We start from the raw sequence: 25900 nt of genomic DNA, 5'->3' as shown, positions 1-25900 counted from the left end.
TTTATTTTTCCCATTTTGTGGATAGAGAAACTGAGGCTCGGAGAAGTGTGGACAAATCCTTCTTCGTAGCGCCACTGTAACAAGGGTGGCTTTGGTGAGACCCACCTCCAGGTTTGTAGGGCCTGATGCCCACCTTTTCCCCTCAGCAATACTTTTATTGATGAGACATGCGATTACATTTTTGAAAATGGACAACTTGACGGTGGAAGGAGGATGTAATAGAATGGTTTTGGGGCCAATGGGGTGGGTGGTATTTGGGTCTATGTTTGCTTTGGGTCTGAAAGAAGGAAAGAAAGGAAATCAACATTTATGGACCCCTCCTAGGTGTCAGTACTATTCTAGGTACCCCAAGGACCACAATCTCAGTAAGCATTTTCAACAGCACCAGCAATGGTTGTTAGGTACTGCTATTTTCTGGCCTCAGAGAAGTTAAGCAACTTTCCTAAAGTCACTCAGCTCCTAAGGGGTAGAGGTGGGATTAGAGCCCAGGGGTCTGTGTAAGAGTGAGCACGTGGAGATGGCGTAGAGAGCATCCCAGTGTGGGGGGTTGTGTGCAAGGCACAGACGAGTAGAAGTGTCCAGGGCATATTTGAGAAATATATATATACACTTTTTTGTGTGAGGAAGATCAGCCTTGAGCTAACACCCATGCCAATCCTCCTCTTTTTGCTGAGGAAGACCGGCCCTGAGCTAACATCTATTGCCAATCCTCCTCTTTTTTCTCCCCAAAGCCCCAGTAGATAGTTGTATGTCATAGTTGCACATCCTTCTAGTTGCTGTATGTGGGACGCGGCCTCAGCATGGCCGGAGAAGTAGTGCGTCGGTGCGCGCCCGGGATCCGAACCCCGGCAGCCAGCAGCAGAGCGCACGCACTTAACCGCTAAGCCATGGGGCCGGCCCCTGGGAAATATTCTTATATTACTACCGAGTTAACTAAGATCCAAGGAAGTGTAATCACTTGTCCAAATGGGAAAATGTCTGTGACTAAATAAGACAATGTTGGAGAAAGTGCCTCGGCAGCAGCTGGCTCTCTGGGAGTTTAATAAATGTTAGTTCTGTTCCTTTCTCCTGAAGTCACTCAGTACAGAGCAGAGCCAAGTGTTAAATCCAAGTCAAATCCCAAAGGAAATCCTTCTTGTATGGCATGTTGAAGAGGGTGGTTTATTCTGAGGCTCTGGGCAGAGGAGCCTGTAACAGGCCATGCAGTGGGCCACGCCCCAGGACACTACCTGGAGATGTGAGGAAAGAAGCCCTTCGCGGGAGGCAAGATGTAAACGTGGTTGGACCAGCACGGTGAATTAAGGGCATTCCAAGCAGAGGGAACAGCACGGACAAGAGCCAGGAGGCCAAAGAGTTCCATAGAGTTGGAGCTTAACGTATGAAGAAGGGACGAGGCAGATGCAGCTGGGAAGGTAGAGGAGTCAGGTCTGGGGAGCTTTGTGTCCCTGGCCAGAGACATTGGGTTTATCCAGGGGTCATCAGAAACCATTAGAGTCCTTTAGCCAGGACAAGCTAAGAACACCTAGATTTTCATTCTAAACAGTCACAGGGTAAGTCTTATACCTGTTTGTGGCAGTCACCCTCCCAGATGGCCCCCAATGATGCCTGCCTCCTGGTATTCATACCCCCATGTTATCCTCTCCCACAGTGTGTCAGGGTTGGTCTGTGTGGCAACAGGATGTGGCAGAAGAGATGGTATATCACTTCTGAGGTTAGGTTATAAAAACCCTGCAGCTTCTGTCTCTGTCTCTGTCTGTCTCTCATATTCCTTGCTCTGGGGAAGCCAGCTGCCATGTCCGGAGCAGCCCTACGGAGACGCCCACATAGAGAGGACTAAAACTTCCTGCCAATAACCCTGGGAGTGAGCCTGGAAGCAGACTCTCCAGCCTCGTCAGGCTTTCAAGTGACAATAAGCCCAGCTGTCATCTTTCCTGCAACCTGAGAGACCCTAAATCAGAACCACCCAGCTAAGCTGCTCCCAGATTCCTGACCCTCGGGAGGTGGGTGAAAAAATAAATGTTGTTTAATACTAAGTTTCAGGGTAATTGGCTATGCAGCAACAGGTAACTGATACACTGCTTAAAGATGAGGAAACAGATTCAGATAAATAAACTGATTTAGGCAAGACCACACAGCTTAGTAAATGTCAGACTCTTGTTTTGTTCTCAGGTGTCTGACTTCAAACCCGCTCTTTCTCTAGAGCGTGCTGTTTCTATTTTCCTTAATGGAATATCAGGGATCAAGCTATAAACACTATTATTTCAAGGCCAACTCATTAGGAATTTCTTAAGCTCCTGCGATGTGCCAGGGACGGAGCTATGCAGTGAGTGGCATACCCTTGTAAGACCCGAGATGAATTAAACACTGGCCCTGCTCTTTATTTTTCTTATTAGAAAACTAGGCATATAAGAAATTATAATAAAAGGCGATAATGTACAATAGAGTTAGAACTAAACAGAAAGTCTTAAGAAAATAACGAGAAAGCAGCGACTGACTGCTGGAGTAGAAGACCTCAGGAAGGTAAATTTGGATCTGGGCCAAGAGGAAAAGGCTTGGGGTGGAAGGAAAGGCTTTCCCGAGTAGAGGAAACCACAGGAGCAAAGATACAGTAGCAAAAAACTGCTAAGTCCATTTAGGCAATTGTTAATGTTTTGATTGCAGTAAGAAGAGCATATACATACACTGACAGAGCTAGAAGAATGCGACCAGTGCATGGGAATACGCATTTCTGTCTGAATAAGACTCAGAATTTTGTGTGGCTAGTCATTGGCCTTAAGAATCACATTAGCGATTTAACATTTTAATTCCTATGGCATTCTAGTATTTTCACAATAGAACTGGAGGCACTTTGCTAGTCACTTTCATATAAATGATTTCATTTAACTTTCACAATTTGTTAATCCCCACTTCGCAGATAAGAAGATTAAAGGCTAACAGAAGTTAAGTAATTTGCACTTGCAATGACTGGGGTGATGTTAAGCCCAAGCTTGTCTGAGGCCTCTGCACTTTCTGATATGGATTTTGTCCTTCTCCTGGATTACTGCAATCGCCTCCTAATTAGTCTTCCTGCCTCACTCTTTCCTCCCTGTGCTCTAGTCCCACATATCAGCCAGACTGGTCCCTGTAAAACGTACGTCAGATGACGCCACTGCTCTCCTCAAACCTTCCACCATTGTCTCTCTCTTGGAATGAGATCCAAGGGACTTCCCATGACCCACAGGCCCTGTGGGGTCCAGCTCCTGGCCACCTCTCTGCCCCCTCACACACTGTGCTGCGCTGTACTGGCCTGGAATGTTTTCTCACAGGTGTCCACATGACTCTCTCCCTACATTCGTGTCTCTGCTTAAGAGACAACTGATCGGAAGACCTTCTCCAACTACTCAATCCAACGCAGGCCACTCTCCCAGCCCCAGCACTGCAGTCCCTCTCTCCTCTTACTCTGCCTTATTTGTCTGGTGTACTATCTACCTGATATCACTTCCTTTTATTCCTTTACAAGTTTGCAATCTGTGTCTCTTCTCTAGGATGTGAGCTTGCTAAGGGCAATAAGTTTTATCTGTACTGTTCACTGTGATTTAGAGTGTCCAACTCATCCCAGTTTTCCTGGTTTGAGCACTAAAAGTCTTGTGGCCTGGAAACCCCCCTCAGTCCTGGGCAAACCAGTGTGGTTGGTCACCCTCCTGCTGTTTTCCTTCAAATGTTGGGTTCAAGGCCCTCACTCCTGGGTGATCCAGCCTGTCAAACCACCATACATAACACACACTGACGGCAGAACAAGTGCATGATAATTAACCTTTCAGTGACCTCATCTGGAAACCTTCAAGCCTTCCAACCAAAATCCATAGTTGCCTCCTCTTGGCTCCCACCTCGTGTTATTAATACCTTCATTTTACTAAGAGTTTACATTCTGGATGGTTCTACTTGCCTCTCAGTCATTCACTACGACTGAACACTTCTGGAGGAGAGAAGTTATACTTTTGTGTCCCTAGAATGCTTTGTAAATACTCAATGTCTAATAAATATTTGTGGAAATGAATATTTGTATAAACCTAGATGAAGACTCCACAGTGAAGCTTTCATAATAAAGTCATCATTCTCCCTAATAGAATGGCTGACGACCGTGCAACTGTCAGAGGAGGTGAGCAGCTAGGAGTACCGTGGATGTTTCCACACCAAAGGAATGGACTAGGCCGAGAGATGAGTAGAGGGGAGTGTGTGTGCGTGTGTATAGAAGTTGGGGCGAGGATGGGGAGAAGGGAGGAAGGTGATGAGATTGAGAAGCAGAAGCAAAGATGACCAAAGGAGTCATGAAAACAAGAAAAGACTGAGTAAGAAATTCAAGATGGGTCCTACAACTTATGGTTAAAGACACTTACTGAAGCACTGCGTGTAAGATAGGACACATGAAAGATATCTAAAAGAAGAATATATGTGTTGACACAGAAAGATGTTCATCATTTATTTTAAATAGAAAGACATAGGCAATAAAACAATATGTAGTGTGGTACCCAGCGTCCTGGTTAACATCACAGGTTCTGGGGCCTGACTGCTCCCAATCCCAGCTGTGTGATCTCAGGTAAGGCACTCACTCTCTGAGCCTTGGTTTCCTCAGCTGTAAAATGAAGATAATAATAGTATCACTTCATAGGACTCTTTTAAGGATTTTAAGGATTAACTAACTTGATACACACACAAAGGCTACATACTGTTATGTTATTATCACTATATCAGCCCATTTAGAGAGAAAATATACGTGTACTTTAGAAAACAGAATGTAAAGATCTTAGTGATAGGATTATGGGTAATTTCAATTTTCTCCTTTATGCTTATCTGTAGGTTCTAATTTTCTCCAACAAATGTGTATTAATAGTATAATTTTATATATAAACAAAACAAGTAAAAGGAACTGAGGTAGGTATTAGGATTTGGAGTATGAAGTCAGGAAACTGAAGAACCAGAACTGAGACCAAGGGATAAACGACAGAGAAGGCGAGGGGGAGCGAGAGCAGTAGTCAAGGGCCATCCCGAGGAAGCCAGACACCCACACCCGGCTTCTCTGCACTCACTCTGGGGGGCTGACCACAGAGAAAAGACAAAGTAGACAAAAGCTGTCGAACTGGATCACTAGCTCAGACACATCAACCACATATTCTGAGGTACTGAGGATTGTTTGAACTGGCTCAACAATCTGTTTTTATAATCTGGGTTCAATTTTTTATTATTTATTTATTTATTTTTGTTGTTGAGGAAGATTTGCCCTGAGCTAACATCTGTTGCCAATTTTCCTCTTTTTTTGCTTGAGGAAGATTGTCCCTGAGCTAACATCTGTGCCAGTCTTCCTCTAGTTTTTGTATGTGGGTCGCCGCCACAGCACGGCTGATAAGTGGTGTAGGTCCACGCCCAGGATCTGAAGTGGAGTATGCCGAATTGAACCACTATTCCACGAGGCCAGCTCATTTAATTTCTTTTTTTTTAAGAGCACCTGAAATTTGAAGCTTCTTTTAATTTGAATCCCATACTATTAAATTGAGATATTTAATTCTCCTAAAAGGAAACCTTTTAAAGCTACAGCTTGCCTTAATTTAGTAATTTCATTTACAGAATAAAGTGTCAGTTGCAGAGTTGATTTCCTGCCAAGATGTAGCTACTGAGAACTTTGAGCAAAGCGCACAGCTGATGTTACCACAGCACAGTGGTCTCTCTTCATTTGGGTCTGCTCAGAAGAACTCCAGAGAGGAGTTGACTTTAACCACTGTGAATGCATTTATTTTTCAACAAACAAATATGCACATAAAAAACAGATGGAAGCTAAATGCAATGCAGAGTCCTGGATTGAGTGCTGGAACAGCAAAAGGAGATGAATGGAAAAACTGGTGGAATCTAAATAAAGTCTATAGTTTGGTTTTGACAAATGTACCATGGTTATGCAAGGAGTTAACATTAGGGGAAACTGAGTGAAGTGTACACGGAAATTCTCTGAACTATCTTTACAGCATGGCTGTAAATCCAAAATTATCCAAAGTTGAAAGTGTATTTACAAACATCTGGAAGGAAATACCCCTGCAGTAATATTTGCTGAGCACCCATGATGTGCTCAGTGTTTCCTATACTGTTTCAGCTGATCCTGTGGCTGTGTTAGGTAGCTATCCCCCTGCAATGTGTCTCACACCAGCCATCTCCTTTCAATGCCTCATTAGTACCTCTTCCCAAACCATTTCGAATCCCTCTCCTCTGGTCTCCCTGACCCCAGCATCTCCCACAACCGTACATCCTGCAGAAGAATTAGATTAATTGCTGATCTTCTCACTCCCAGCTCTAAAACCTGCTCCATCTCCCCACTGCCTAGAGCAGGACTTCTCAACATCAGCACCATTAACATTTTGGACCGGATCATTCTTTTTCGTGTGGAGCTCTCCTGTGTGTTGTAGGATGTTTAGCAGCATCCCTGGCCTCTACCCACTACATGCCTGTAGCACCCCGCCAGTCATGACAACCAAAACTGTCTCCAGACATTACCAAATGTCCCCTGGCAGGGCGGGGGAGGGGGAGCTGCAAAGTCACCCTGGTTGAGACCCACCGGCACGGAGAATGAAGTCTAAATTCCTTAGTCTGGCATTCAAAGTCTTCCTGCTCGTCCAGGTTTCCATTCACCTTACATCCCTCCCATGACAATGTTCTTATTCTTTCTTGGACATTCTGTTTACTCTCTTATCTCTTTGCTGTTGTCTCTTTCTTTTGGGAATTCTGCCTCCCCAACAAGCAGATTGATCCCTATCCTCCAGGACAGTGGCTGGCATGCAAAAGACGCTGTCGAATGCATGAATAAGTGAATGATAGAAAAAACTTTATCCATCTGTCTGCAACCTTGTAATGCAGCATTATCTCTGCAGGCAGAATTTCTTTCTGTTCTTCTCCTATTGTCTTCTATGTGTGTTTATCTGTTGTACATTATACGTATGTGACATTGTTATAATCATAGTTATTCATGCATCCATTTGGCTCTCTCTCTCTCTCCTCCGTCAGACTATGAGCTTATAGGAAATTAATAAGTACTCAATGTTAACTTGGTATTTATTATATTCTAGGTTCTATGGCAAATAACTTAAAAATATCATCTATTTCCCACAACCACACTCCGTGACAGGTATTATCATTATCATCTCATTTTATAGACGAAGAATTTTAAGGTCAGTGAATTTAAGTTTTCTCAAGGTCACACATCTAGCAGGTGGGAGAGCTGAGATTGAAATTTAAATCACATATCAAAGTTCAAGTTCTAAACCCCACACTAAGGAACCATTTTTTACTGATCTTTCCAACTCCTATTGTACCAACAACAGAAGTTTTTGCATATGGAATTGACTCAATAAAGATCTAGTCTTTTAGTTATGAATCTAATACCTTCCAAGTAAAGTTATAAACAAACTCCCTTTTTGGGTCTTCCAGTCTTTCCTTAGGAGAGTCCACACAATCACTACATCATGTAATGAGGACTCAGTAGCATTTTCCTCTTCTGAAAAGAATAGCACAGAACCTTCCTTCCTTTGCAGCTTTGCCAGCTAGCTTTGAATGTTCTTGGGACTGCTTGAGCTGGTTCAGGTTTTGGCCCAGAGGGTATGGCACTGGGTCTATTGGATGGATATTAGACTGAGGCAGCTTTAGACTTAATATATGGAGGTTTTCTAGCATTTCTTCACAGCAATAGTAGCTCACATTGACATGCATACTTACAATGTGCTAGCCTCTATTTTAAGTACCTTATGTGTATTAATTTATTTAATCCTCATAATAGCCCAATGAGATTGGTACTATTATTTCCCCACTTTATTATTAAGGAAACTGAGACAAGAGGGCTTAAATAACGTGCCCAAATGGCGTGGCTCCAGAGCCTGTATTCTTAACTAGTATCTTATATTGCCCTTCAAAGAAATAGACTTTTTGTGGAGTAATGAGGACCCAATGACTGGGGGTATTCAAACAGAGGCTAAAATTCTTAATATTGCAGATGTTGTAGAGAACATTCCTGCTTTGGCTGTGTTCCTACAACACCTTGTTCAGATTATTATAACAGAGATGGTCAACACCTATAAGATATAGCTGTTAAATAGCCTGCTTTTTTGTTGCCTGCAATGTGAGTTTCTTCAGTGTAAGAAATGGGTCTTAGCTTTGCATCTTCAGTGTCTTCTACAAAGTCTGAGATGTAGTAGATTTGCAACAAAAATTTGCTGAATTTGTTGGTTAACTCAGGGCCTGACAACAGAGGTTTGCAACGGAAGCTGTGAAGAATAGACTGTATTCACGAATCCCTCTAAGTCAAAGGCATCTTGATCTCTGGAGCCTTGCTTGGCAAATGTGATGACATCATCTACTGCCTTCTCAGTCCTGAAGGTCAGATGGCATGACTCCTAGAGTGGTTCCCGAGCCGGTCCCCAGGCAGACCCTGAGCCCACCAAGGACAATCTTTAAGAATCTGATAAATCAAGTTACAATGACCCAACCATGCTCGGTCAGTTGAATCCCTTGAATAGCTAAAGACTTTAATACATCTTTTGGAGGGAAGACATTGGATTGTGCAATGGGACAGATAATAGACTTTTTTCAGGTCAGCATGAATGAGAGCAAGAGCAAGTCTTTAAAATTTCTATTAGCTTTTGATAATTCTTTCTAATTTAAAGAAAGTACAAAGAAAGAATTTATGAAACAGAATTTAAAGAGACATTAAATTTATAAGAGATGGTTCTAAGTACCAGATATCAAAAAAAGAAAAAGCAATGAGAGTTGTGCAGGCATTAGGACGTGGGCAGGACCATTCCTTATGGCTAGGAAAGGCTTTTGAGGGGCGAGTTCTTAGGCTGGACAAGACTGATACCTAAGGAGTTGTCTCCTCTATGAACAGAAATATGCTAGGTAGACTCAGCAGGCTTTGGAGCCCTAAAGACCTGGTGCAGATCCTGGGTCCCTTAATTAGCTATAAGATTTGTGTACCTCAGTTTGCTCTTCTATAAAATGAGGATAATAATACCTTCTTCAAGGGCACTTGAGAGGATTTAAGATAATGTATAGAAAAAGCATGGTACTGAGCAGACTGTCAATAAATGGTATCACTGTCAATAAATGGTATCACATGCCATCCACAAAGTGGTGGATGGGAAATGCTAAGCTCTTAGTTATCACAGAGACTAAAGCACTAGTGCTGGGATGCTATAGACAGGACTCCTACACAGACCAGGAATTGGGTTAGGTAATAGCTCAGACACAGGGATCCTTTGATTCTACACCATCTGCTGCTAAATTGCTGTTTCAACTATCTCTCTCTTACTGTATCTGTATACCTTCTATAAAGGCTCACTAACTCTCCATTGAGGATTCACGCCTTTAGGCCTTTTGACTAACCATTTACCCACCCATCCCTCTCATTCAACTAATATAACAAGAGTTCTTCTAACACAAGTCTGTCTGTCTATTTGCCTACATCAATCTGTCTATCTATCATCTCTCAATTTATCTATTTGTCCGTCCATCCAACCATCCATCCATTCATCCATCCATCTATCTTATCTATCTTTCATTTGTTCTAGCTCCTCTTCACAACTTTATCTTTACTTCCACTGCTCACATTTCTCTTTCTGAATTCCCTGAGGGCATTACTTTCTTTATTATTTATTTATTTATTTATTTGTGAGGAAGATCAGTACTGAGCTAACATACGATGTCAATCCTCCTCTTTTTGGTGAGGAAGATTGGCCCTGAGCTAACATCCGTGCCCATCTTCCTCTACCTTATATGGGACGCCGCCACAGCATGGCTTGACAAGTGGTGCGTCGGTGCGCGCCCGGGATCCAAACCAGTGAACCCTGGACCGCCGCAGCGGAGCATGCCCACTTAACCACTTGTGCCACCGGGCCGGCCCTGGGGCATTACTTTCTTGGTGTGTAATATAGACTATCCTTTATTGTTAATTAAGTGTCTAGTAAGCTGTTTGAAAGCACATAACTTAGTATCTTGTCTTAGTCATCTTCGTATGCCTCAAGAGGCCTAAAATTGTGCTGTAGAGGAGAAAGTGAGTAATATTTATAAAGCACTCACTTGATACCAAGCCCTGTGCTAGGTACTTTACATACATGAATTTATAGAAGCTTTAGGAACAACCCTGCAAGATAGCATTATTCTCACTTTACGGTTGAGGAATCTGAAGCTTAGAGGGGTTAAATGTCTTGCCCCAAATCACATAAAGTGGTAGGATTAGATGTGATTACCCTAAGATCACGCATTTACACCAAATCACACTCCCTCCATCTGTATCAGGAATAGCAACTGTGCCTTAATTTCCATGCCACTAACTTTACCTTCCGTGAGCACACGGAAATGAGTCCAAAAGGTGTGCCATCTATACGGTTGTTTTCCCTACCATCTCACTCAGTAAGTATGGATTGTTTTCCCTACCATCTCACCCTTACCTCAGGAACTAGATGTCTATAAGCATTGCCTAGAAAGAGGGCAGAGCCAGGATGCCAGCCCCTCCCTTGGTGGAGTCCTGCCCTTCAGTGACTGCTGGTCCTGTGGCACAGAACTGGTGCATAATAGTAATGATGATGGATGAATAAATGAATGAATGATTAAATGCGTTACAAGGAGGCGGAATTGGGTCTAACCTACTCAGATTCACTGGAGCCTTCTACAAAATGAAAATGGAGAATTAGGTGACAGAGTTCGGGCAACTTGAGCTTCCCTCTCTTAGTGTGAGGACACGGGGGCCGCTTGAGGGAACGACAGACTTGAGATCCCACTGCTGCCTGCACCAACATCATTCTATATGCAAATGCGGGCCTGCCATTGAAAGAGCTCTCTGCTCCTGAACTCATTAGGGCATCTGAACTCAGACTCAAGCCTCCAGGAGTTTGCATAAATGGTGTGAATCCCTTAAGAGATGGAGGAAAGACCATCTTCTTGATGGATTAATTTATAGGCAAAAAGTGGCAGAGAAGTGATTGCAAGGAACTTCTTTTCCCAGGACTTGAAATAGGCACTCTTAATTATTAACCAGGAGGCCAAATGCCTAGGTCACATTCCAAGACAGAGCTTGGACTAGCAATGAGTAACTTCCCCTACCAAAGAAAATATGTTACGCCTTCAAACAAGAGTAGACAGGAGAGACGCAGAGCAGTTGAGAAGACTCACTTCTCCCTGCAATGAGGAAAGCTTCTCCTAGGCAGCCCCTCCAACTCTCCCCCAGTGGATCTCAGTAGTCACAGCAGTGCTGCTATATTCTGGCTTCACAATGGACACTGCCACAGCCAGCAGGGTCAGTTGAGGTCTTTCTCACAATTAGGACATTCCAAAATTAGCTTAGCTTCTTCTGACCCTACTGAAGTGCCTGCCACAGCTCAGTTTTCATTTTCAAAGCCCCAGTTTAAGGTTAACTTGACAAATCCAATTGAGGGCAACAAAAATTCACTCAGCATTCACTTGGTGGTCTGCCCCTTGCTAAACACTGGAGAAACAGGGTTGAACAACCAGGATCCCTGCTTTCAATGAACTCGCTGTCCAGGAGGACAGGCAAGGAGAGAAATAATTACAATACAGCCTGCCGGGTGTGGTGGGAGAGGGCAATGCTGATGGTATGGGATCATAAAGGAAGGGCTTCTATCCCCCTTTGGTGAAAGTTTGGTATAGTTCCTGGAAGATAGGGTTGCTGAGAAACGTACTGAAGAATGAATGACTTTCAGATGGGATGGGATAACATTCCAGGTGGAGGAAACAGTGAGAGCAAAGGCCTGGCCTTGTGAACCAGAGTTTTGTGTGCAGGACACTGCAATCAGGTAATTGTTATGGGAGAGGCGTCACGGTGAGTGAGAAGCCTGGAGAGTTAGGGACGAGACAAGTCACAGGTGGGCCTCCTTGGCTAATGAACAGGTAATTTAGAGCTCTAAAGGAATTTACTCAGGGAAGTTAAGAATTCAGATTTATGTTTCATTCCTAAAGACCTGATGAAGGAAGACTGGAGATGGTGAAACAGGAGGTAAGAAGATTGTTTTGCGATGATAATCTAGGAAACAGGCGATGAAGTCATTACATTAGAGATGGAGAAGAGGTGACAAGTTTGGGACAGATTAGTGGAGCTGATTGTATGAGGCCAGTGGGGAAAGGGAGAGGGAGGGGTCTGGGACGATTTCAGATTCCAGCTTGGCTAGGTGGCTGATGCTGTTGTCCACTGAAACAGAGATGAAGGGGGTAGGGCTGGGGAGGGCACAGGGTGGAGTGGTGAGGGTAGGTCATTTAAATGGGGCTGTCCCGCGGATTGTTAGTATCACTTAGGACTAGGGACACAGACTTTGGAGTTTTTAGCGGAAAAAAAAAATGTGTGCTGAAATAATGTATGAATGAGGTTATTCTGAGGGAATACATACAGTGATGAGAGCAGTGGGAATAGGAGCCAATGCAGTGAAAATAAAGGAAGAGGCATCCACAAAGAAGTCAGACTGCTAGGAAGAAAAGCCAGTGCTGTCCACAGAAGCTATGCATCTAGGGGGTTCGAGCAGTAGGCGGGGCTCAGGGTCAAATGCAGCAGCAGCAGGGTGAGGAGTATGGGGTGCTCACCGGGGCTGGCAACAGAGTGGTCCTTAGGGACAACAGCTGGAGTGGCTCAGGGACCCCCACAACGGACACCAGATGACAAGGGGGTGAGGCACTGCGAGGACGTTCCCAGGAGGGGTGGTGTTAAGAATCTTGGCTGAGAAGGGAAGGAGGCAGAGAGCACACCAGCTAAAGGAGGCAAATGCCCAAAGGGAAGTTTTGTTTGTCTCTTGTTTTGGATGAAAGAGACCCGAGCAGCTTTATAGGTTGAGAGGAAAGAGCTAGTAGAGATAGAAGGAGTTAAACAAAAAACTGAGAGGAGATATTTGCTGGAGTAAACTCCTGAGGAGGCAAGAGGAGAGGGGATTGTGAGTCCAGGGTAGGAAGCCCTCCAATAGAGAGAACACTTCTTCCATGCTAGAGGACAGGAGGTGAGAACCCTACAGAATCCACTGATCTCCGACATGTGCAACGCAGGGTGGAAAACACGTGTCATACAACACGCCTCCAGACCCTCTCTCAGCTTTGTGAATCGGAGTCACTGAACTTCCCTGGCTTTCCTTGCCTTACCTGTAACTAGGCTCACGGTGCCTCCCTTGCAGACTATCCGTGTACAGACCTGGCACATTTAAGTAAGTATTTAACAAATTAACTTGTTTGTATTGTTTTAATAATTATACAGTTTCAACTACAAATTCAATAAGCTTTTGTGGTTTTCTAACCAGCATACCTAACCATCATTGCCTTTGTTAATATAGAAAATGTGTTTTGAATTCCAAATAACTTTCTTGCAAACTCTTTGGGAACAAAATTTTTTTCTTCAATAAGGACTGCACCCTGTAAAATATGTTATATAATATATATTATATATAATATTACATGTATAATACTATGTTATATACATATACATATTATATTATACATATATAATATACAGATAGATGTGTTACACACATATTATATACATATATTACATATACATATATATAAAGTAGTGCTGAGGTATTTTCTTGCCATTTTGTTCTCTGTTGACTTTCTAGCTCTTTTAGTCTTATAAGTTTGGGTTTTTAACGAAACACTAACCTACAAGGATTTTGACTGTGTTCCTCTTGCATTTTAAAACTGATTTTGAGAAGCTTTGGGAAAGGTTTTCCATAATATAAATATTAGAATGTGGACACTCACCAGCGAGGTTCTTCGTGAGAGCAGAGCACTTTGCGGGGCTGGTTCCCCTCATTCTGTAGAGCCCCAACATCGTGGGGGTTCAGCTAGGTCCAGGTCACATTTATATAAAACACTTATGTTGGAACCTTCAATCTTTGGCATTTTTGTTCTTTTCCTTTTTGCTTCTTCCTTTCTCTCTTTTTCTTTTTTTTCCAAGAACAAATAAAAAAGTAGAATATAGCACTGTACTTCTGAGAATTAGACAATAAACAGATCAGTAATCCCCTCTGATTGGTCTTCAGCGTTTACACAGGTCGTTTGTTTTGCGCCTTGCTGTTCGCTACTCAGCGATGGGCATTTTGCTCCGACATGGGTCCGGCACTGTGCTCACTCAGGGCTTGGAGAGGGGAAAAGACATGGTTCTTGCTTTAAAAGATCCTCCCAGACAAGAGCCTGGGGTTTTAGGGCGTCCCTTGTCCAGGGTCACAGTGTTAGTAAGGGGAGGGCCTGCAACTGAATGCAGGGTTTCTGAGTCCAGGGGCAGTGTCATTTGCAGTCCACCGCTGTTGATCCTTAATGAAAAACATGGTCTTTGCAAGGGGATTTATAAATGTTGGCAAGCATGGTATGAAATCCATTTTCTCAGCTAAGAATATTCTCTTTCATTACTTTACAGTCTACTTAGAAATGACCCTTGTCCTCATTTCCACTCCCAGTTAAGCTATTTGGTTTGTCCACTGGCTACTTAACTATGTATATTGAACCATAATGTCTTGGTTACAGGTCCCACACTTGTATTTGGGAGTAGGGGGTGAGGATTCGAACACAAATTGAGAAGGGATGACATGTAGAAGACACGTGCTAAGTAAGAAGCCTGATGTTTTATAGTAACTGAACAACAGGACGAGAAAGAACTTACTCATGTAATCCAGCCCCTGATTGGTCTCCTTGCCTCTAGTGTCATTCTCACTAACCACGTTACAGATGGGAAAGCCAAGGTCTGTGTACACAGCCTTCTACTCACTGCACATAAGTTCCACAGAGCATGGCCTTGTACCCAAGCAGTCGAGAAATGGGGTAAGAATGCATAGAAATGGCATAGACCAGTTATTTTAAATTGTGTTGCAAAGTGTGGTAGGAATTTGAGGGAGGTACATTCAAGTCTTTCCAAGAAATTACAGCAGGTGAGCTCAGGGCTCTCCTCCCAGCTGGAAAACTATGTTTGGGCTAGAAGATGACAAACAATTGTCTGTTCCTAATCTTTCAGGTGATAAAGGCATTGAGCGATGTGAAACATCCTGATTACAAGCATTTGGCAAAATTGGGGGAGAAACCTGAGCTTAGATCATTTTTCCCAAAGTATGGAGAGGAAGCAAACAGTAAAATCAGTGTTGCTAGAGACAATCGATGATTTGGGTTCTAGTCCCAGCAATGTTTAATGAGCAACCACGAGAGACCATGGGGAAGAGCTCCACCCCTCCAACCCTCAGCATCCTCTTCAGTGTGAAAGAGCCACCAATCCCTACCCTTCTTATCCTCATAGGCTGATTTGGAGAACCAAGTGAATTATCACATGGAATGTGCTTTGGAAAATATAATTTTAAGCACTCAAGGAATATTGTTATGTTTCAAGAATGTAGAGCCCACGGCAAATCCTAGAGGTGAGAGAAGGGGTCAGCTGGGAGTGATGTTAGCAATAAGGAAGTGAAAAAAAATAAAAATAAACAAACAAACAAACAATAAAAGGAAGTGAAAAAATAAACTGACTTATTTGTAGGGCCTGGAGGTCCTAGGAGGCCCTGGAATTGGCTCTACAAAACAAAGGTGGAAGTCCAAAGGCTTCAGCTGTGGGTGAGGTTGGGGCCAACACCACATTAATGAAGCTCCATCACATGGTGGCCCAGCCCGTGACTCTCGGAAGGCCTCCTATTTCAATTCCCACCCAACACCCAACTCTTACTTGCTTTTGGGGTCTTGAGCAAGTCATTAACCACTGGGCTTTCATTTGTAACGGTGAGATGATCACACTTCCTTCTCAGGGTTGTGGTGAGGATTGAATAAACTTATCTTTGTGAGATGCCTCATGCAAGTACGTACTCAATTAAGAGTGTGGGCTCCAGAACCAGAAGGCCTGGGTTCAAATCCTTGCTCTGCTACGTTCCAGCCATGCCATATCGGGCAGATCACAGGGGTTCTCTGAGCCTCATTTTCTCCATCCATACCAAGGGGATGAGTGTTACCTCCCTCACAGGACTAGTGTGAGGACCAAAGGGGTCAATGTGCACAAATGCTTAGTGCCTGGCATAGAGTAAGCACTCAATAAATGGGTGCTTTTACATAATCATATAAATTATAATGCATTATTAATAGTGAACGTACACTGAGCCTGAGTCAGAATCCTCAAATATTTTCAGACCTGAATAAAACCTAAAAGGGACAGCAAACCCCCAGGACCCACACAGTAGTTTGCTCCCTGACACTTTGAGTGCATATTATTGCTCTTGAACAAACAGAATCCGTCTCTGAGCTTGGACATCAATGGACTTGAAACACACATTAGGATAATCTTTTAACCATGTCTTATAAATATTCATTGTGCTTTAAACCCTTGTCACAGTGAAGGAGCCCAACAACAATTCGATGGGCTGCTGGGCCTCCCGAGGTCAGAACAGCCAGGGGCTGGAGACACTGCAGGGAGGAGCCAGCGCCTCACCTGGATGGGCTCGGCGCAATCGCTCTATTCCCCCTCCCTTCCCCCTCCATGCATCACAATCGTTCCTCTCTTCCACAGGGAGTTCAGCCACGGCCTTGTTCATTTTGCTTCCCCAGCATCTAGTGCAGGTCTTGGCATATAGTGTGCTCTGCAGAGGTTTGTTGAATTAATGAGTGAAGCACTAGTGCAATGATTGAATGAGGAATAAACATTCTCCTTGACTATTGACTATTGGGATGGGGAGGAGGTGGTCTCACAGCCCTTGGCTTGGACTGTGAGGCACTCCAGGTGTTCAATGAGGAACAGAAAGGAAGAGAAGAGTGATTCTGGAAGGAGAGTGACTGGAGATGTCAGAAGCCCCTATTGCAATGTCCCAGGGATTTTTCCAAGCTTGGGTCCGACTCAGGTGGATTCTGACATCCAGGAGGATGGGGACCCAGAAGCAGAGGTCCCTGGGGAGACAGCCATGCTCACAATCAGGTAGGAGCAACCCTTTCATTTTTCCAGGACCCCAGACAGTGCCCGCGGTTAGGGGATGGAGAAGGCATGGCTGGAGGACTTTTAGGGGGCATAAAGGAGGGGAACAGGACTGGGCACCTGTCAGGGCTGCTGCTCACCAGGATGTGAGCTAGGGCAGGCCTGGTTCAAGCAGAGACTAGAAAGCTAAGTAGCAAGCATTTGTTGAAGTCCTGCTTGGTGCCAAGAACTAGGTGCTATTCATATATTATCTCATTTAATCCTCATACTCCCTTAATCTCCGTGTTACAGATGAGGAAAATAACTTCGAAGAGATTAAGCATTTTTCTTAGATCACACAGCTTCAAATGGACCAAGATTCAAATTCAGGTTCATTTGATTTCCAAGGCCATGAGATTTTCAGGACACTTTGCTCCTCTCCAGGCTTGGGTCCTGGGTAATCAAGTAGGTGGAGATTAGGAGGAGAGGGTGCAGCGAGGTAGACAGATAGTCTAGGCAGATCTCTAGACTAGGGGCCCAGGCCCAGGGTAACAAAACAGAGGCTAGATCCCACTTGCTGGTGGGGTTCTTCCTATGGGGTACTGCCCCCTGGATAGGCCCAGGGACTGGGCTTAGACGAACCTGCAGGTGACAGGCATCAAGGACTCACATGAGCCGCCTGGAAACCCAATCACAAAGTGCTAGTCTTCAGGACTGGTAGGCAAGGCCTGCTGTTCTTGTTTTCTGCCTGCTTGATCCAATCTCTACTTCCTCATCCATAAAAAGACACCTTACAGGGAAGAAGAGGACAAGTAACAGAGGGGGCCAGATATCCCTTCCTATATTTACATAAATGGAGAAGACCGTGGGCCTCTTTACTGGGTCTCCCCAACGTGATCACAAGGCTGGTGGAGGACAGGGGGCAGGGGGCAGGAGGAGCTGGGAGGCTTTAGTCATTAGCCTTACAAATGGCTCTGTGATCTTACGCAAATTTCTTAACCTCTCTGGGCTTCAGTCAAACAACCTGTAAAAAGGAATCACTAACATAAATGAAAATGAAGCTCTTTGAACCTGATGAAGAGGCAACACAAATGTTGAATAGTATTAACAGCACCTTTAAATTGATAATAAGAATGCTACATCTAGCTAGTTTCCAAAAATGCTTTCACATGCATTGCCCTAGCTCAGTCTCCTAACAATCCTGTGATTAAGTTGGGTGGGACTATTCAACCCCATTCTACAGACTGGAAAACAGAGACTCGGAGAGGTTACATTTAGTTTAAGGTAAAAAAGTTGAAAACGTGAAACTGGACGCTAGAGAACTACTGTCACATGATGTAGACAATGCATACGGAGCCAGATACGGCTATAGCCTAAGAACAGTTCAATTGAAATGATGATGCTGTGAAAGGTTGCCACGCATGTTGGAGAAATGAAGAAGCAGAACTGTAGGGGTTAAGAAACCAGCACAAGAATAGAGTCCTGGGGCTGAGATATGAACCTAGGACGGTCCAGTGTTCTAGTGTCCAATCAGAAGAGTCTAATGCTTATTCCCTGCCCCAGGCTGCAGATGGTGAGTCATTCTTTAGGTCATTGTTGAGTTCTTTTATGTGCCAAACTGATCTAGACACTGGGGAAACAATGGACAGAATCCTTGCTCTCATGAGGCTTATATTCTGACAAAAAACGACGAAGTAAAACTAGTATATGTTAGGTGGTATTACGGGTTGAATTGTGTCGTCCCCCTCCAAAGAAAGATATGTTGAAGCCTTAACCCCCAGTACCTCAGAATATGACCTTATTTGGACATAGGGTTGTTGTAGATGTAATTAATTAAGTTCAGATGAGGTCATACTGGAGTAGGTGGGCCCTTAATCCAGAATGACTGCTGTCCTTATAAGAAGAGGACAGAGACACACCGGGAGAAGACAGCCATCTGAGGACAGAGGCAGAGATTGGAGTGATGCATTTACAAACTGAGGAACACCAAGGCTTGCTGCAAACACCAGAGCTAGGAAGAGGCAAGGAAGGATTCTCCCCTGTGGGTTTCAGAGGGAGTGTGGCCCTGTCCGCACCTTGATTTCAGACTTCCGGCCTCCAGAACTGTGAGACAATAGATTTCTGTTGTTTTAAGTCACTCAGTGTGTGACACGTTGCTATGTTAACCCCAGGAAACGTTAACCCCAGGAAACTAATACAGGTGGTGATATAAGTTACCTAGAACAATGAAACAACACCAAAAATTTAAAAATTCAAAAAACCGAGAGTTTTTTTGAGATGGGGTGAAGAATGCCAAAGTCACAGCCTCCGTGACTGTCTGTCTCCAGATGAGCCGTCTCTGTCCTGGGCCCGCCTGCCGCACGTCTGCCTTGCAGATGCTCCTCCTCGAAATGCAGGCTGGTCTACTGCGGCTGCTTCCCACCTCACCTCTACACGAACTTGACTTGAAAGGGTTTACTAAGCAAATTAATAATGTAAACGAGATTGCAGCTAGCACCTTCCGTGCAGGAGCCGCGGTGAAGCCTATTGCACAGTGATTGTTTGCATACAAATGGCTGCTGCCGCTGAAAATGAGTCTGTAATGTTCGGGAAGGCAGGCATTAGAGCCGCTGATGGGGACACTTTGGTGCCCGTTTTGGATGCTTTGGGCTATTACGTGAATAAAAGCAAATCTACCAAGCGCTTTATCACTTATACTGTGTTTTGGCACTCTAGGCTTTTCATTTCCTCCCCACAACAACCCAGGAGGGCGGGTGTTCGGAAGGTTCCCATTTTACAGATGAAGAAACTGAAGCTTTGAAAGGCCAGGAAACTAGAGACTCAGAGAAGGGCAGCGTGGGACCTGGAACCCAGAGCTTCCGCCTCTGGATCTAGTGTGTGGCTGGAAGCGTCCTAAAAAACAAAACAAAATGTCTTTCTAAAATTCTGTTGTTTATCAGCCTTTTAATCATATGTAACCTTTAAGTGATTACTGAACACTAGGAAACATTGTTTCATTTAGTCCTCACCAGAACCTATGAAGTAGGCATCCTTATCCCATAAAGAAATGGAGGCTCACAGAAGGTTACCTGACTTTTCTACAACCACATGGCAGGCAGTTGGACCAGGTTTCAAATGGGAACTGGTGGAAGGTGAAGCCCAGCTCTCGTCCACCTATATCTTAATTCACTCTAGGGGCAGGGGTGGCTGGTAAAGATCCAGAACCCTGGGCTCCACCAAGACCTGCGGACTCAGAATTTCTGCAGGAGGACTCCGGATTATGTAAGCTCCCTGGAGATTCCGATGCCCTATTCTCTGAGGAATGCTGTTTTGTCTCTCCTTTCATCCACATAAGGGCTCTTTGACTTCCCTTTCATCAGGGTCCTTAGGTGGGCTGCACACATCCTCCAAATAGCAGAGGAAATACACACCAGCTGGCCCTGTGGGTTCTGCAGAGGTGTCACCTCCCACCGCCACCCCCTGGCAGCCAGGAGACTGTGCCTGTCAGGGAGGGGAGAGAGCCCTATGGGCCCCCATTCTGGCATTTTCATTTATCATGCAAATGAAAGGAGTGAAATTAGCTCATGTCAGGGACTTGCAAATCAAAATTGTGCCAGAGGGTTCTTCCAGCCAGAGTCGGGGGCTGTGCTGAGGGTTCTTCAGATGCTTCTATTTTTGAATTTTCCATCAAATCGAGGAGCTCCTGGAGCCAGGCTTCTTTGGCATGAAGAATGTTTACCGCCCAGGTCTTTTGGATCCGCAGTGATGATTCACAGCCAGGCCTCAGCTTCTGGCTCTGCTGAATCCAGACGGGGACCACTAAGCACTCGCCCTGTGAGTTCAATGAAAAAAGCTGCATGGTCTTGGAGTTAGAAGCCTGCCTGGATTGGATCTAACTAATATTGTGCAAGGCACTGTTCCAACCTGGACATTTAGCTTCATGGAACTTATCTTCCAGGGGGCTCACACCTGGGCTCTGCCCCTTACAAACTAGGGGACATTGCACAAGTCCTTTAGCCATCTGAGCCCTCCTCACTGTGCCTGACACTAGGCAGGTGCTCACTCTACACTGCATGTGCTTGAATAAGTCACTCCTCATGTTTGCCAATGGGAGGAGGCATTAGGGATACAGATGAATAGTCAAAGGTCGACTTGTAATACTTAATTTATTAACTTAGTTACACATTCATTCGCTACACATGCATTTGCTTCTGGTAGGAGGGTTTATGTGGATTTGCATCTGTCCTTCCCCTTGAGCCTGGGACAAAATTTCTGACTCGATTCCTAATTCTCTGAAGTGTGACAGTCAAGCCCTTTGCACACAGTCAGCATTTGCTACCTGCTGCTGAATTACTGCCTGAATAAATGAATAATTTGCCATGGAAGGAGTTGGTCTTCATTCAAAGCTCCAGCTTCCTTCGATGGATGGGATTTGCCAGAATACAGAAGAACCCAGCACTCCCAAGGGACAGGTGGCTAGATATGATCACCATCATGTTCAAAGATCTCACAGGGTTTAGAAATGACCTCGAGGCTGGACCCAGCTGAAATCCAGGAGCCCCTGCAGCTGCTCTCTCATGTCAATAAGGAATAACTGGATGTTTAATAAGTTCAAGCAAGACAGTGACTAAGACAGAGCTAAAAGTCAGAATATTTGTTTGATTTTTAGCAGGTTTGTTCTCTTTTTCTTATCTGTAATGTTGACAGCTCTTTAAAGGCTGGTTTCCTTCTTCTGTGGTAGAAAGATATTGGGCTCTGAAAACAGACTCCCCGAGTTCAAATCCTTACCCTTTCACTTACTGGCCCCTGAAACCTGGGAGGGCACTCTGAGACTCCTCTGTAAACTTGGTGACATCACACTAGTGGATGTGGATTCCTCAGTAATCTCTGTAAGGCTGCTGTGAGGGTTAACTGAGGGGAGATTACGGAAGCGCTTTGTAAATCGCGGCTCTATATAGATCTCATTAACATGACTATTTTTGTTCCCTTCATTCTCTCTATTTTCTTCTCTTAATAATTACAGAATCTTGGGTTTAGAGGAGAGCAGATCCATGGGCCTTCTGGTCAGAATCCACTGGAGAGCTAGTTCAAGTACAGATACACTCCGGGCCACTGACTCAGACCTGGGGGTGGGGGAGCAGAACCTTGTGGTTTACAATCAGCCGGGTTTGACAAACACTGATCCAGCCCATAACACATCAGCCTCTGCAACAGCCCTGTCAAGTGGTGTTTTCATTACACTACCAGATGCAGATTAAGAGAGAGAGACCAGGCAACTTTAAAGTTCAGAGGTCTCTGAGGAGAACACAGCCCACCATGCAGGGCCAATCAGGAAGGGCACCAGGGTCGGTCACTGTGGGACTGTGGCAAGGGCTCTATTGTGCTTTCTGCAGGAAGGAAAGAGTGAGGCAGGGCAAGATGGTTTAGGATTGGCTAGTCTGAATAATTTCACAGGCTCTAGGGCATAAGGATTGTCCCTAGTTGTGTGGTACCTAGCCCTGAGGTGACTAAGGCAGGTGGATAGTAGCCTGGAGTGTGACAGCCCAGTAAGGGAAGTGGCTGAGGGTGTGGACTTAATTGGCTGTTCAAAAGGAGAACTGATCGGCCTCTAGCCAAGACCTCAAAACTGGGTCAAGACAACTGCTTTACACCCTTTAGGATGGCTCCTATCAAAAAAAAAAAAAAAAAAAAACCAAGCAAAAATACCCTCAAAAAACCAGAAAATAACAAGTATTGACAAGGAAGTGGAGAAATTAGAACGCTTGTACACTGATGGTAGGAATGTAAAATGGTGCCGCCACTATGGAAAACAGTATGATGGTTTCTCAAAAAATTAAAAGTAGAATTACTATATGATCCAGCAATTCCACTTCTGGATATATACCCCGAAGAATTAAAAGCAGAATCTTGAAGAGATATTTGTACACCCATGTTGATAGCAGCATTATTCACAATAGTCAAAAGTGGAAGCAACACAGTATCCATTGATGGATAAATCGATAAGGAAAATACGACGTATACATACGATGGATATTCAGTCTTAAACAGGAAGGAAATTCTGACACATCTACAACATCAATGGGCCTTGAGGACATTATGCTAGGGGAAATGAGCCAGTCACTAAAAGACAAACACTATATGATTCCTTTCATATGAGGCCCTAGAGTAGTCAAATTCATAGAGATAGAAAGTAGAATGGTGGTTGCCAGGGCTAGGGAGAGTGGGGAATGAGAAGTTGTTGTTTGATGGGTATAGAGTTTAGTTTTGCAAGATGAAAAAAGTTCTAGAGATTGGTTGCACAACAATGTGAATGTACCCGACATTACTGAACTGTACACTTAAAAATGGTTAAAATGGTAAATTTTATGTTGTGTGTATTTTACCACAATTTAAAAAATCTGAGTTAAGACAGAACACACACACAAAGACTATACTATAAGTGGTCACCTTGTCTCTGCTTGCATATCTCCAGGGAGACAGAACTCACAGCCTCATCAGGCAGCTCCATCCATCTCTGGCCTTCTGACTGTGAGAACCTTCCCGTAATGCTCACCTAACACCTGTCTTCCTGTGGCTTCTACTCCTTGGTCGTAGTTTCTCTTCAGGGCCACATAAACTAAGTCTTACCCTTCTTCCTCACAATGCCAACCCTTCCAACATTTGAAACCAGGATCCTCTCCCTTCTTGGGTTTTCCAATAGGTCTGACAAGGGTTCAAGTCCCCTCTCCTCCTTTTACCTCTGTCTGATCTCCCTTGTCTGAGCAGGAAAGGGTAGTGGCTTGAGAAGACACTCAGACCATACAGGGAATTAATCATGAAACTTGGACCAATGATAACAACCACAGCTACTGGTCTCTGAGCACCAGTTATACACCAAGCATCACACTGTTGCTTTATAGCCAGCTCATCTCATCCACAATCCTGTGACACAGGGATTATTGTGTCCAGTTTGGAAATGGGTTAATTGAGGTTCAGAGGAGTAAAGATACTTGCCCAGGGTCCCTTAGCCAGTACCCCAAGAGCTGGCGCCAGAACCCAGGGCTGCCTGTGTTCAGATCAGGGTGCTTCCCATTTCCTGCGAGATGTCTATCAGCCTAGGAGCCATCTCGGGGCCTCCTCTGCAGAGACACCTCAGAGCCTCAAACGCCTCCTGGTTTTACCTGTGATGCTGGTGGCATGCCTAGTCAGACACCCAGGCATATTTTTGTCACTTTAAGAAATCAAGGCAATTTCTGCACTTGACAAAGGTAAAATCTTTTAAAGCTTTGGAGGATTGGGAAAGGGAATAAAAAAGACATTAATAGAATGACATATTTTTAGTGTAACACTTCAGAGAAAACTCTGGGGGAACAAAAAATAAAATGAACGACCTAAATATGTTTTTTTTTTTTTTACACCGTGAGCTTCAAAGGAGTAGGTTGTGCTGGATCTCTGAGTGCCCCCAATCTGTAAAGGATTTGAATACAATGGGAACCCTCTTGGATGGGTCTCTGCTTCAGTCTGGCAAACTGCACCTGCCTGAACGCTGGGTGGACTACTTTCCAGCTGAGTGACTGCACAAAATACAAAACCCTCTGGTTCTCAGTTTCATAATCTGTAAAGTAAGGATGGTGGTACTAACCTCACAGAACTGTGGTGAGATTTATATGAAATCAATGTATATTAGATTTTTATTAAATATTTATTATATTTAATATAACATATTATATATAATACAATGAATATAATATATTTAATATTTATAGTAAATCTATTATATTTGATCAAGTGACTGGAAAGTACAGTACATGATAGGCATGTTCCCAAGGAAAATGGAAATGTTTTCATTTAACTTATTGGCAGGGCTTTTATTTGAAAAGTGGACAAATGGCTCCTTCAGGAAGACTATTAAAATATCTTCTGCCACTTTTGCTAAGTTCCTGAGAACCAGCAAATATCAAGTCTACAGTCAGCTGTGAGTGTGTGAGCTGATAGGAGCCCCCCGTTGTGGACATTGGGTGTGGGAGCCTGGCTGGGGCATCAGGGCTGTCAAGAGACCTGGACCCTGCTTCTGGATTCATCACAGGGGCAGGGGCCACCCCAATAGTCATGCTAATCCCTGCCTTCCTTACTAACAGGAGTCTGACCTTGTTTAGATAACTGGAGAGAGTTTGCTCAGGGAAGGTGGGCTCAGACCCAGAGGGTAAGTCATGATGAGTCAGAGCCAACCACGGCAGTCTCATTCCTTTTCGCAGGAATGGTGTAGCAGTGGGCCCATGACTCAATTCTGGTCATTGAGATGAAAGGGAGGCTTAAAGAAAAGATTTTCCATTCTGGTGAAAATCCCTTTTCCTCCCTGCCTCTGTATGCTGGCGTGTGAGGATGTGATGCCTGAAGCAGGGCAGCCTTCTTGCGACGAGGGGGAAAACCAAGGGGATTAAAAAAGTGAACTCCGAGTGCTGAAATTATTAAACCGCTGAGTTGACAGCCCTTGGAACTGTGTACCCTGTAATTCTAGTTATGTGACATAAACCCCAATGTTTTCAGCTACTTTTATCCAGGTCATCTGTTACTATCGGCCAAAAGCATCCTAAAGGATATAAACACAAACTCATTCTGTGACCCTAGAAACTTGTCCCTTCTAGGCCTCAGTTTCCTCTTGTATTAAATGACAGGGTTGGATTAGATTCATGTTGGCAAATGAGAAGCCCCTGGGCCAGATTCAGCCTGGCAGCCTGTGTTCGGGTTTCCCTTGCATCACACACATCAAACATGCTGGGAAAACGAGACTCTTCTGAAACTCTTAGAACTGCCCTCACGAGCTTCCAGCCCCCAGGATAGTAGTGAAAAACTGAATCTTGTCACTTAATCTGATCTCCATCTCTTCTGGAATGAGGAGTCGCTTGGACATCTTGGCTCTTCTCTGTAAGTGCTCATGGTCAGGGGTGGAGGAGTGGGGCTTTCATGCTCTTGTGGCCTTAGAGCTAAGTGGTTTTGTCTAGATTTGTGTGGAATTGCGGGGCTGGTTGTGGCCCA

General features: G+C 44.3%; 1 long non-coding RNA gene across 1 annotated transcript in view; it reads right to left on the bottom strand.

Annotated features, from left to right (window-relative positions):
* Positions 1 to 4455: 4455 nt before the first annotated feature.
* The window catches only part of LOC147914038 (uncharacterized), a 343556-nt gene continuing 322111 nt past the window's right edge, over positions 4456 to 25900 (bottom strand). Inside the window, exon 4 of the long non-coding RNA XR_015555726.1 lies at positions 4456 to 4612. This is a non-coding gene — a long non-coding RNA (uncharacterized LOC147914038). The remainder of the gene's footprint in view (positions 4613 to 25900) is intronic.

This window comes from Ceratotherium simum, chromosome 22 (assembly GCF_057802395.1).
Source record: "Ceratotherium simum simum isolate JZ-2026a chromosome 22, ASM5780239v1, whole genome shotgun sequence".
Lineage (NCBI taxonomy): Eukaryota > Metazoa > Chordata > Mammalia > Perissodactyla > Rhinocerotidae > Ceratotherium > Ceratotherium simum.
The sequence above is the reverse complement of the archived record's forward strand: the minus strand, read 5'-3'. Positions and strand labels throughout refer to the sequence as shown.